Below are 14,192 nucleotides of genomic sequence, written 5' to 3' on the forward strand. Positions count from 1 at the left end.
TTATAAGCAGCTCTAGTTTTCTTCTTCGTGGATGAAGGGACGGATTCCCTATCGAGAATGCAATAAAGAAACTTGGCTGTAACCCCCAATCAGGACACTGGTACCACTTCTCTGCCATAGGTAAACTGGTATGTACTGTGTAATTGTGAGAAACATGACCACTGTGAACAAAAATAGAACAAAGGCTTACCACAGTTCCTATTAGAAATATCCTCCTGGATATTAAGAGGAATTCTGCTATATGCTTACCTACTTCTACATTCAATAGCAATTATTAGGCTTCGTGAATATCTTAAGTCTTCTCAGCGACCCACCCTCTTTTTTGAAACTCAGCTTCTCCTCTGCACTAGAGGAGAGCAGGTGGTCTTGACTCCATTTGCGGGTAGGAGAACAGAAGAATCATCCCATTCCATGGTCTTTCCCACCCATTGATGTCAGGACCACAATGACCGAAGCCAGGACTGGGCAGGACATCTGAATTGTGCCTTAACTTACTCTCATTACACGCTGGCATTCCTAATGGCCAAATAGTGTAACTAATGGTCGGATCACCCTGGATTCTCAATGACAAGTTCTCACTACTGGGCACAGCCCCACCCAAGGCAAAGCCTTGTCCAAAGATACTCTTAAATTCTTCTCACTTTGAGAGCTGCTTCAATTCTTAGAAACCTCCAAGAAAAGAGAACTCAGACCCCAAGGCATTTGGTAAGTATGTTGAGTTTTGAGCAGAAATGGTTTTGAGGAAGCAATTAATGCATTTATTAATAATAGAATAGAGAGATTGTAAGATAGGGAAGAACCACCTGGGGTTTCTTCTATCAGAGGGATCATGATCAGCTCACCACTTCCTGCTCACAATTTTATTTTAGACCTGGGGATCCTATGGGCATAGGTAATTTTTGAGGGGTTCTTGGCCAAGCCTTTCTTTCACACAATTGATATGGGATAAGCTCAAATCAGTGTCAATAGTAACACAATCCAAGATTTTAAAATTTTAACTATAAAGAATCTAAGTTGTTAAAGGTTTGTGTAAAATACAAAACGTTTATTTTAAATTTAAATCGTTAACAGATTGTTCCTGACACCAACATCCTACTTTTGGTTTCTAGCACATTCCATTGACCTTCTTAGAGATTCTCTTGTGAGGGTCTTGGCAGAAACATAGCATCTCAGACTCACTAGAAAAAGAAAATGTTCTTAGTATTAACACTCCTGGAAAGAGTAATAAAAGTTAAAGGGCTCAAAGGAAGACAGCTGTAATGATTGAAGCTTTTTCTATTCTCCCAAGAGCCTTATTCTGAAGCACTCGAGGAGGAAACAGGAATGGAAAAACAAACCTGAATGGAGAATCCTGTGGAAGACAGAGAACAACCAACAGAAATCTATCCTTTATAAATAGGTCAAGACAAAACAAATATATCCATTCTACTAAAGTTTATCAACACCTAGACCCTGACATGAATAAATGTGCATAAACATACAAATATATAAAACAAAATAAGAGTGTAATTTGAAGATGAGAAAGAGGAGACTCAGTAATAGCCGAAGTGTTGACCCTGAAGACAAGAGGTGAGGGGGTTTACAGATGTGTGAGGTGGAGCCCCTGTATTTCTGGCCTCATGTTTCCCATGGAGGGACTTTCACTAGAGTAACCCTGCACACTGGGTTTCCTTCTCCAAATCCTTACTCATTCCTTCCTAGAGGAGAGAGGGTGATTTATCTGATTCGTCATCACACTTTAGAGTCATTGAACTTTACACTGGTGAACAAATTAATCTGGTGAGCAAAAGATCAGAGTAAAAGATGCAACATTTAATTAGATCAAACCTACAAGGCATCTGGTGTTGCCTGGGAAAGAAACAGGTGTTAATGGTGATGTATTTCCACCCTATTGCACAAATTCAGCAAGAGAACACCCACAATCCACCTTCTGCTGTGGCTGCCACACCTACATCATTCTGGGAATCAGGAAATCTGGAGTGGTTGGGCTGAGAAATTAAATAGAAAACTGTTCTATTGTTTTCCTATGGAATTCCCATATGTGTAGGTAAGCATCCAAAGGGGAGGTGAGTGTGTTTAGTTTGATGACTATGATTGGCATTGCTGCCCGTAGGGCAGGGTGGTGTTTGCTCAAAAGGAAAGGCAAGTTCAATGCCAATAAGTTGATTGACAGGGCAAATGGGTTAACCAAAAACCTATACATTTTTATTGTTCTTGCTAGTCATATGTACTTATGTGTATGTATGAATACATAAATATTTAGACTATGTATCAACATATACACATACATATTTATAACATATGTACTTATTATACATATATAATGAATAGAGTATATATAGAAAAGATACATTATGGAAAATTTCAAACATATACAAAAGTAGAGACAATGGTATAATGAATTCCTCACGTACCCATAACCCAGCTCAACAATTATCTACTCAGGATCACTTTGTTTCTTTTATACCCCCACTCATTTCCCCTTCCCCCTTCCTGATTATTTTGAAACAAATCCCGACATGATATTATTTCATCTCTAAATATTTCAATGTTTGTCGCTAAAAGGCAAGAGCCCCTCTTTTAAATATAACCACAATACCATCATCATAATACAGCCAATTGAAATTAACTATAGGATTTTTTTCTTAACCTTAATCTCATTTCATATTACCTTTCTCCCAGATCAAAATCCTGGTTTTCAATAACACCAACATTATCACTCAATCTATTTATTATATATATGACACACATAACAGGCTTAATACCATCATCAACAATATGATTGCTGAAAAACAGTTTAAGATTTTTTTCCCACAGTTCTCTTTGTGCTAAGGGATGTATTTTCAAATTACTGTGTTTTATAGTCATTTGGAATGGTTCCTATATCGGTTCCATCAACGGGAAACCCATATTCATTTTATTTCATTTTGCTGTTGATTTTAGGGGCTGCTTTTTAAATTTTAATTTTGTTTTGTAATTATGTAAAATATTTACAATGTTCTGAAATCAAATCCACAAAACAGCTGATATCCATGGAAGTTTAACTTCTATTTCTGTCTCTTCCATATTACTTCCTCCTTATTTAGGTAACTCCGTTTTTATTATTATTATTTTGTAATTTAAAATAAATACGTAAGCATATCCTGGCCCAGTTAAATAGTAGCGTACTGTCCATACTTTTCTTCATTTTGCTTTTTTTACTTAACAATATATTCTGGAGAATACTCCACAGCAGTATATAGCTATATTAATCATTCCTCTTATAGGTGCATAAATTTCCATTGTGTTGATGTACCACAGTTTATTCAATCTATCCACTACTTGTTATGAGTTGAATTATGTCCTCACAAAAAAAGATATGTTCAAGTCCAAACCCCTGGTCCCTGTGAATGTGACCTTATTTAGAAATAGGGTCTTTGCAGATATAATCAAATTAAGAGGAGGTCATACTCATACATTAGGTGGACTCTAATCCAATATGACTGATGTCCTTCTAAGAAGAGGAGAGAGACACATAGGGAGAGCATGGTCATGTGACAAAGGAGGCAGAGATTGGATTGATGTATCTACAAGCCAAGGAACACCAAGGATTGCTGGCAAACACCAGAAGCTAGAAGAGGCAAGGAAAGATTCCTCCCTACAACTTTCAGAGGGAGCACAGCCCTGCCAACACCTTGATTTCAGACTTCTGGGCTTCAGAACTGTGAGACAATAAGTTTCTGTGGTTTCAAGCCACGCACTTTGTGGTAACTTGTTGCAGCAACCCTAGGAAATGAATACACCCACTGATGGCCATTTGGGTAGTTTCTAGTCTTTTGGGATTGCAAACAAGGCTGCCTGAAAAGCTTTGTAAACACATCGTAGTGCTGTGGAAGGATTCTTAGAAATGAAGTTGCTGGTCAAAGGGTACGTGCATATGAATTTTGGAAGACAGTATCAAATTCCCTCCCACAGGGTTTTTATCATTTTGCCACCAACGATTTTCAAAAGTGCCTATTTCCCCGCACTTAAAATTTTGCCAATCTGATAGGTGAAAAATGGTTTCTCAATGTAGTTTTGAAAATAATTGTCTCTTATTAGTAAGCTTGACCATATTTTCATACGTTAACAGCCATTTGTATATCTTTTTATGGTGAACTATGTTGATCTACCTAGCCCCTTATTCCGTGAGGAAAAATGTCTCCTTTCCCAATCTAGAAGTTGTTTTTATATTACGGTTATTAATCATTTGAGTTATGTTGCAAATGTTTTTCCCAGTTTGTTATTTGTCCTTTGTTTGCTTATGATGGGTTAATTATTTATTTATTGCCATCCTTAAAGCATTTTTACGCTCTTTATTTTTTGGCTTGAACAATTTTGATCTATAATCAGTCCATGGAGAATATAGATACCTTTATTAAGGATACAGGCTAATATAGTGCACTTTGTCGACAGTTTAAATTTTTAAAACCTTATTGTGTATTATTGGTTCCATGGTTAAAGTTGATTTTGAGGAAGCCTGTCCCAATTCTTAGTTGTATGGCCCATAGCACTCAAGTTAGGTAAGTAAAGGGATCTTTGCTTGATTTAAAGCTTTCTCAACAGCGTTTGATGTGTGGATAGAAAGTGCCAGATTACCTATTAGTAAGGAATGAATCAGCAGTTAGACATTTGAAAAATACATTCAGTTTTCAAAATGCATTCAATTGACATTTAAACATGCCACAAATATACTTTAACAATTTAACTTTTATCAAACACTAAAAATTTATTGTCTGGGACATATAAATATATGTCTTCTTCCAAGTGAATTAGTCATCTAAAACTGATCTATTCCATCCAGACCCTGAAGTAATTATCTCTACAGTCTTGAGCAAATGTGCGACAGTCCTTTCTGTGTAAGATGAGATGGCTGGAATAAGATATTTCTAAAGCCCATTCCAACTCTAAAACGTACTATTGGTCCGGCCCGTGGCTTAGCGGTTAAGTGCATGCGCTCTGCTGCTGACGGCCCGGGTTCGGATCTCAGGCACATACGACGCACTGCTTCTCCGGCCATGCTGAGGCCGCGTCCCACATACAGCAACTAGAAGGATGTGCAGCTATGACATACAACTATCTACTGGGGCTTTGGGGGGAAGAATAGAAATAAATAAAAAATTAAAATGTACTATTAATCTGCTTCTGTGATAAAGATCTGACATGCTTCTTAGAAAACCCTTGAACCAAATTTACCTCATTACTAAAACTTTTAATTTGTCCCAAAATCCATTTCAGCACCTCCTAGTTGATAGAACCAAAAACTGAATTCAAATTGTTCTGTCCCATCCCCACACTGCCGAATGAATGGCCTGAGGGTGCATTTATAATAGTGTGATGTTTCCAGAGTGAAAGTGAGGGGTAGGGACAGACGGTGAACTCATTTCAGGAGGTTTGACATGTGTATTTATAGATATACATATACATATCTATATATACATATCTCTGGCAGAAGTTCTCCTTCAGGATGAGCTGTGCAGTGCTTCGTTACTCTCTCTAGGTGACAAGGAAGAGAGGAAGGAGTGGGAGAGCAGATTCTCCAGGTTCTTCCTGAGTTGACATTCTTATTGATAACTTCCTGTGCCCAATTTAGAGGCAAAACTTCAGCGAATGCTGCCTACCGAGGATAAAAGGGCCTTGCTGCGTTACGCTCTCTCATGCCCTATTCTTTTCCTTTACACAAGTTATATTTAAAAATTACGTATTTTATGAGTTTTGTTTGTTTACTGTTTACCTTTGGGACTAGAATGCAACCTCCATGACAGGGATCAGATTTCATTGTATTTTAAAACAGTAAATATTTAATGAGTTTTTTATTTTAAATTTATTTTATTGTATTTTAATTTGAGATTTATTATTTAATTTAACAATTATAGTACATTTAATAGGTAATTTAACTGTAGTTGTTCCTCATTATTCGTGGATTCCATATTTGCGAATTCACCAACTCGCTGTGGTTTGTTTGTAACCCGGCAGGGATAGTCCGGGTGCTTCAGCGGGCGTTCACAGACGTGCGCATGCATACAGTGGCCAAGCAGTTGAGTCCCCTGATGCCCACGTTCCCAGCTGAGGTCGAACAAGGAAATGGCTTCTTATTTCAATTCTCACACTATAAACAAGTGACCTTTTCGGGATCTATTTAGTGCCACGTTTTTTGAATTTTTGTTCTTTTTGTTGATAATTTTGCTGTTTAAAACAGTCTCCCGGCATACTGCTGAAGTGCTATCTAGTGTTCCTAAGTGCAAAACGGCTCTCATCCACCTTACAGCAAAATTAGATAAGCTTCCTTCAGGTATGAGTTATGGTGATGCTGGCTGAACTCAGCAGTGATGACTCAATAATATATACTAAATAAGGTGTCTTTAAACAGAAACACACATAAAACAAGGCTATGTATTGACTGGTTGATGAATATATGAATAGAGGCTAGCAGGAACCTAACCCTAGATTTCCCCTATGGGGCAATGATTCAGTGTTTGCGAAGATTTTTGTAGAACATAACTATGGTAAATAATGAGACTTGACTGTATTTAAATTTAGTTAATTTTTTTTTAAATGTGAATATCTCAACTAATGAGTATCTATACCTGCCATATAGTTGGTCAATAATAAAAGTTGAATGAATGATTGAATGAATGATAATGATTGTGATCAGAATCATGATCTTTTTTTTTTTAATTTTATTTATTTATTTTTCCCCCAAAGCCCCAGTAGATAGTTGTATGTCATAGCTGCACATCCTTCTAGTTGCTGCATGTGGGACGCGGCCTCAGCACAGCCAGAGAAGCAGTGCGTCACTGCGCGCCCGGCATCCGAACCCCGGGCCGCCAGCAGCGGAGCGCGGGCACAGCCAACCGCTAAGCCACAGGGCCGGCCCTAGAATCATGATCTTGATAAAAGAACTTCTTTCTTCAGGTTAATAAATGATTATGGTCAATAGTCAGTAATTGGGGGGACGGATTGTGCCATGTGGAAAGAACAGGTCATAGCTTGTCTCTACCGTTAGCTGGCTGAATTGTCTCCAGTAAATCCTTTAATATCTATGCCTCTGTTTCCTCATCCATAAGATAATGATTATGAGACTCTTACTTTGCAAGATCGCTATGGGGTTCTAGCCCAAAGCTTTTTGTAAATTAATATGAAGGCACTGCTCAGGCTAGTTATGATTATTAGTGACAAGATCACAGATCTGGAAGTCAGAGGCCTACGAACCAACTTTGGCTCAAGAAGAACTCACTGTGGGATGATGACTCACTTCTCTTACCCATCAATGTCTGTCTCAGGGCTCTTCTTTTATAAAATTCGGTTGATTTTATCTGGATGATTTCCAAGGTCTTTTCTGGCAATTGCCTTCTGAGGGCCTATGTTATCAAAAGCTTGAACTCTGAAGAGATTTCAAGGAAGTTGTGAATGAATCATAGATTACTCTTATATCCAGGACAAGGGTAATGCTATGATCATAGTCCTGGTCCTTGGAATGATCTTGATTTTGCTCAGGCCCTTGTAAACTGATTGTCTCCATGGGAAACCCTCTGTTAAACCTCTGTTACCATGACATTCTCTCCTCCAGAAGCTAAAGGTTAATAGCACTGAAACTTGAGGTCTTCCCTGGCAGTATAAAATGATGTTTCTGAGAATTAAGGGGTATTTAAGAGCTCTTAAGACTGGTGCCCAAGAGGATGACAAAATTAGGAGGTTAAAAATAAAATAAAGATTGGCTGGAGAACTAACCTGGTTTATTTATTTGTATAAATAGAGTTCCATAGATGTAGGTCAAAATATTCACATACATGGGTAAACTATCTAAATTTTATGAAGCTTAATTCTGAAGGGACACAAACTAGTTAAGGCACATAGATCAAGTCACATGACTCCTGATCTTTCATTTCTTCAGCAGTGAAATGGAGGTGACAAGAGCCTTCCTTAGCCACCTCATGGTGTTGATCAACAAATAAGACATAAGCTTTCTAAGCTCATGGTGAATATGAGAATATCTAATAAGTACTATTTATTATAACCTGGTGGAAACTTAGTAAGTATTACATAATGTCGATGGTGTGTGACTCTATCCCCTACATATCAAATGCCAAAAGAAAAACACTCGAAGTTTCATTTTGGTTCATTGTTTAAGAAATTGATCAAAAAGAACTTAAGGAGAAGCAGCAGTCTTTAAAATCTTAATACATTGTTTGATGAGAATAAAACTATTTGCTTTTGTTCTTCTATTAAAGCATCCAGTTCTTTTCAGTGACCCAGAAATGATGACTGCAACAATGAAAATCTGATGTATATAAGTTCTGGTAATGTATATTCCCAAACTAAATAATAAAATTAATTATCCAGAGACATATCAAAATAAACTATTATCCCTGTATACCTATGGTCTGAAGTGGACATTTAGTCCTGAATAATAAACTCATACTTACAAAGCCAAGTGCTATAGAGATTTGTGTCTAAATTTGACATCTGCATCATTAGGGATGCAATTGGCCAAACAGCAGAGATGCTAGTAGCTAAGGGCATATTCATATTAATTAAAATAATGTTGGCAAATCTCTTTACCAGGAAGCAAATAAATAATATTAATACAAAACTATATAGTTAATAGAGATAAACAGGTTCATTTTCTGGAGATAAATATTCTATTTGGTTGCTGAAATGTTCTGGCCCTTGCTAGTCCTTTCTTTGGATTCAAGGCTATTCTTTCCACTTGCATAACTGTCATAGTGAGAAACAGGGCTCTTTCAAATCTCCGTATGGCTTATTCCTAAAGCCGTTTTCCAGTAGCAGTGTGATGACTCATCCATATGCAATAACCTTGTAAAAGTCATCCAATGGGAGCCCTAGAACTTTCATTTAAATTGATAAACACATCAAGAAGTGCATGTATAACTCAAAGCAGCCTTGGTTTTCTGCCTGCTGCCAGAACTAACGTTGCTTTCAGGTTTTTTTTTTTTTTTTTAAATAGTGACACTGAGCAAAATTAAAAATAATAATATTAACAGAAAAAAATATCTTCAAATATCCATTTAAAGGAAAATTACCATATTCTGTGACCAACCAGATCTCCCAAATAGTCTGAAATATATTTCTCTGTTTAATTTTTAGTGAAAGGGCCATTTATACAAGGGCATTAACATTGGAGATTTATTAAAGAAAAATAATAATCCAGAGGGTATTCTTGGGCTCTTCTTACACCAAGTCTTATATTTTTAAATCTGGCTCTGCCACTGACTCACTGCGTGATTTTGATAAGTCACTTACTTCAGTGTCATCATTTTTAAGGTTTATTTCAGGCCCTAAATCTATGCTTCTACAATGAAAATAACATCCAGAAATATGGTCAATTTCAATTAGCAGTAAGGTTGGGGAGAGAAGGAAAGCATTTCTGATAAACCATCAATAACTTTTAACAGCTTAAAACCTCTTATTCCCTAACAACCCAGGTTAATTATGACATTTTCTAAGAGAAGCTAGTTAGAAATAATGTACTAAACCGGTAATATCTTAGTGACTCTCTATGATGGTCCAATGGGTTCTATTTTATGCCATATAACAAAAACGGGTATCTGTTATAGATAAGTACATACTTATGCCAGAAAATATGAACGATCTTGGCAATGTGGCCAATGATTCAGAAAAGCTGGGCAGATATGTTCCTTGGGGTTGGTTATCTTAGCAGAGGATGTAGACTCTTGCCTCATGTTTCAGTTTGAATATCAGTCCTGAAGACAGACACAGTAAACAAATGGATGCAAACACAGCGTTGGGATATAACTACATGGTATTATAAATTACAGAAAAATTAAATTCTTGCATGAAGTTAGGAATGGTAGTGTTAAGAAGCAATTCTTTATGGGATCCATTCTATGAGAGTCCCCAGATTTGCTCTGTTTCGTTTGCTACTGAAACTTGGGTCTCTGGAATCACACCCAACTTGACCATACTCCAGAGGACTGTCTTTTTCCGTCACTTTGAAATGCAAATGAAGCCCGATAGGCCGCTGCAGGTGTGGATTTTGGCTTCCCTATCAGAGGGGCAGATCAGTTAGAGACTGGATATGAGAAATTCTGCCTGATGAATGCTACTCCCTTCCTCTGCCTGTTGGACTGTTGGAGGATACAAGTGCTTCCAGTTACCATGACACCATTTCACCGTCTAGAATCTAGAATGTCCTTGGGATAAGAATAGCACCTAGTCTATTTGCACATTCCCACTGTTTAGCACAGTGCTTTACACATAAAAGATACTCAAGAAATATTTGCTTGCTGAATGAACACAGAATGTCATATTTTTCCTCTTCCACATTTAGACTGATGATGGGACCAGATTAAAACTCTGTGCATAAAGTCATCACATGTTGCTAATGATCCTCGTGGTATCTCAGCCTGGTGACATGTGCTTCAACAGAAGATAATACGGAGCAAAAGCAATTTAGACTGACAAAGCTAACTTGATGTGTCCACAGTCCTGACACTGACTAGAACTGTGACAGACCTAATCTCTGAGGGAATTAATGAGACATTTTAAAGATTTTTATTTATTTTATTTTTCCCCCCAAAGCCCCAGTGGATAGTTGTATGTCGTAGCTGCACATCCTTCTAGTTGCTGTATGCGGGACTCGGCCTCAGGATGAACGGAGAAGTGGTGCCTCGATGCGCACCCGGGATCCGAACCCGGGCCACCAGCATCGCAGCGCGCGCACTTAACCACCAAGCCACAGGGCCGGCCCTAATGAGACATTTTAAATGAATTTTAAGAGACTTTATTTTTCTTCCCTTTCCACTTACTTACTTCTCATTCTTTGATAAAAGAACACTTATCCTTCTCTCCTCACCCCCAATACCCTGAATCCCTTTCACTTTTCAGTATGAAGGGAATTTCTGCCCCATCTGTACTTGCGTCTGGCATTAGAGTGATGGTTACCCTCCACTCCAGCCACCAGCTCCTCTGAAATGTACAGCACCGGGTGGAACACTCACTGCTCCTCCCAGTTGCCATCACCCATCTCCTCACTTCTCTCTCCCAGTACTGCTGTCACTGCTTTGGGAGAACTTCACAAAAATGCACTCTTCAGCACCCTGGGCTCTGTGTCCGAGCCTCTTCACATGCATTTCATTTCTCTCCTCTACCCCAGCAATGTTTTCCCATGCTCAAATCCCAGACTTTGTAATTACCAATAATTGTGCCTCCTGCAAAGTCTTGATTTCAACTGGCCCCCTCCACTAACCAATCCACTAAGCATTTCTTGTCTTCCCAACTAACTTATTCTAGTTTGCCAATTGAAGCATTTCTTCAAACCCATTGGGGCCTCAATCCATGTGTTCCTTGTTGACTCCTCCTATGAGGTCATCACTTTCTTCTCACCCAGCTGAGATTTCATAGTCTCTCATGTGCTCCTTGCTCTTCTCTGTTGTGTTTGCCTATAGAAATTTTAACCTGACTCAAATTGAACTCTTCAACGGCTTCCCACTTATACCTGTGTGGATGAACATGGCTAGAGGAAATCACACAGACATGATGACAAATTTATGATCACAAATCCCAGGTGAACTCCAACATTGCCAGCGGCCCTGTTCTGGTGGCCTCGTCAGTTCCCAAAGCCCTCCAACCCCACCCCCAAAATCTTTGAGAAGATAATTTCACCTCTTCTCAAAATTCTCAAACCGCTTCCTCTTACTCTTTTTTAAGGCAAACCCACCCACATTAGCAGTAGACAAAACACAAGTTCAAAAATAAAATTATTAATAATTTCAAGATTGTGACAGCAGAGCCTCGTGCCAAGGGGGGGTCCCTTCTGAACATGGGGCCTGTGTGACTGCGGTGGTGCAGGCCCATGGGGCCGGCCCTGATCACAGCAGGAGCGGGGCGAGGGAAGTCTAGCTCCACTCCAGGAGGTGACAGTGCAGACACCATCTGTCATGTGTGTTCTGCATGTGGGGACATGGTACAATTCACTTGAGCCCAGTTAAGTGTGTTTAAAGATAATATTACATAGTTGTAACTAAGTTAATCATCACAGACAACTGGGAATTTAAGATAATGCTGATAATACAAGCCCGGGAAGAGGAAGGGGGCAGAAAATGGCAGAGCTGACACCAAAAACATCTATCAACTAATGCGATTTCATAAGTGGACAATCAAAATTTCAGAAATAATAAAGGGACTATTTTAAATATGAATTTATATCTACAATATAAATTATGTTGTTAACCATGAACTTTAACCTAAGTGTATTTTGTGCCTCTACAAATTAAATAATGGTAATACAATGTGTATATACCTATGGTGGAATTGTATGCTCAGTTTTTTTTCTTAATAAGGATATGCAATCTCTTTATTTCATTAACGTCTATAGCTGGATAGAATTCTAGATGAGACAGAGACAAAGGCGGAGCATACCCTAGAAAACTGGAATTCTTATGTGTCAACTAATTTAGTCAATACACTCCATAATGTAACATTGTTCTTAATACGTATTAAAAAGTACTGTGCACACAAGTGTGAATGAACCATTCATTTGCTAAGAAATTTCCCTCTGAAACATCTTTACCAAGTAGCCAACTTGTTTATCTTTGAACACCTAGATTAAAGGGGAACTCACTACCTTTGAAGACATCCTCGTTGTTAAAATGGTATCACACACACACCACAGTATACTCACATACAGAGAAAGGAAGGGAAGAGAATAATCTCAGTGGGTATACAGTGTATAATGTACCTACCCTTTTTTCCTCCCAAAAGATGTTGAGAGGTTGGTTCAAATAAATCAATGTCCCCTCTGTAGTCTTACTTAGTGGAAATAGCACGCATAAAGCTGTGAGAACAGAGGCAAGAAAGCAAAACGCATGGAGGGTGGGAAAGGACAGAGTTGCATTCTACCAAATAGGTAGACAGACAGATAGATAGATAGATAACCCTGAACAGTGTGCATATGTGTGGTTTGATGAATTTTTGAATTTTAATGTGCATCCATCTATGTCTTTATGCAATAGGCTCTCCTGGTCACCACAGACCTGCTCGCTAATGATGCCTGAGAGAACCTGCATAGGCAGATGCTCCTGATGCGTCATTTCCAAAGGGTGGCCGGCTTAGGACTGTGAAAGCTCTCCTGGAACCTGCCTAGAAGAACAGTAATTTAGCCTTAGGGAAGCCCTGGCGCAGCCTGCAAGTGTGTGTTTCTAAGGTGTAGTCAACATGCCAAGAGCCCCAGGAACCCACGTGAGAACCAGCCCTCGGCCAGGCAAGCACAGTGAGGACAACTCTAGCCAGGTGGGCTGGAGAGAGAGTTCTTTTTGTGAGAGTCACTCTAGAGCTCATAATGTCAAGTTTAACAACAGCAGGTCTTTTCAAAAATCAACCATAGTTCCTCCAGTCATACAGCTTTATTTGAAAACCCATTTTTTCCTGCCAGGATTTATCCCTGTTCTTGTGTTGCCTTCCTCTCAGTATGCCAGTGTTCGTAGGTGGAGGCAGTCTAATTATGCTCCTCAGCAGCCCTGGGCTGGGGGATCATTGCATCCCACAGATGAGGAAACTAACTGAATGCGGCTCATGACCAAGCTAGGAAGAGGACTTTTGTGTTAACAGATCTGCTGCTCACGCCGTGCAATGCCCCAAAGTCCTGGGCACTATTGGAGCTACTAGAATGATGAGTGTCTGAAGTAATTTACATGGAAACAGGTACTGTGCCTCCCTCTCAAGGCACGCTTCTCTGTTTAATTTTCACCCACATATAGGTGCCGCTGATTTATATTTCTAAAGCTATAGTTTCTCTTAGAGATAAAAATATATCCTGTTAAATGAACTGAGGCCATTTTTCTTATGGGAAAATGAAGTTATTTTTTAATATCATTAGTTGTTACTGTCGTAATCACTTTTATTTTTATTTTTGCTTTTTCCCTTACAATAGCAGGCAAAGGATTAAATTCAGTTATCATAGAGATGCAAATCAAAATGGCAATTATCTAAAGTTTTTCTATGTCTCTTTTTCTTTCCTAGAGGGTAGAATTATTTTCCTACATTGTACACATTTCCCCCATATTTTCTTTAAAGAGTTAACATACATGTCCTTATTGCATCTTTTTGGGGGTGGTGGGGGGGCAAATTCATGAAAACAAGCCTATTGGTGATGCAGACTCTTAGATTCATTTTTCCTAACTGGAAGTCACGCA

General features: G+C 38.7%; 1 long non-coding RNA gene across 1 annotated transcript in view; it reads left to right on the plus strand.

Annotated features, from left to right (window-relative positions):
• The window catches only part of LOC147914631 (uncharacterized), a 50,461-nt gene extending 36,620 nt beyond the window's left edge, over positions 1-13,841 (plus strand). Inside the window, exon 4 of the long non-coding RNA XR_015555058.1 lies at positions 13,014-13,841. This is a non-coding gene — a long non-coding RNA (uncharacterized LOC147914631). The remainder of the gene's footprint in view (positions 1-13,013) is intronic.
• Positions 13,842-14,192: the final 351 nt, after the last annotated feature.

This window comes from Ceratotherium simum, chromosome 18 (genome assembly GCF_057802395.1).
Source record: "Ceratotherium simum simum isolate JZ-2026a chromosome 18, ASM5780239v1, whole genome shotgun sequence".
Lineage (NCBI taxonomy): Eukaryota > Metazoa > Chordata > Mammalia > Perissodactyla > Rhinocerotidae > Ceratotherium > Ceratotherium simum.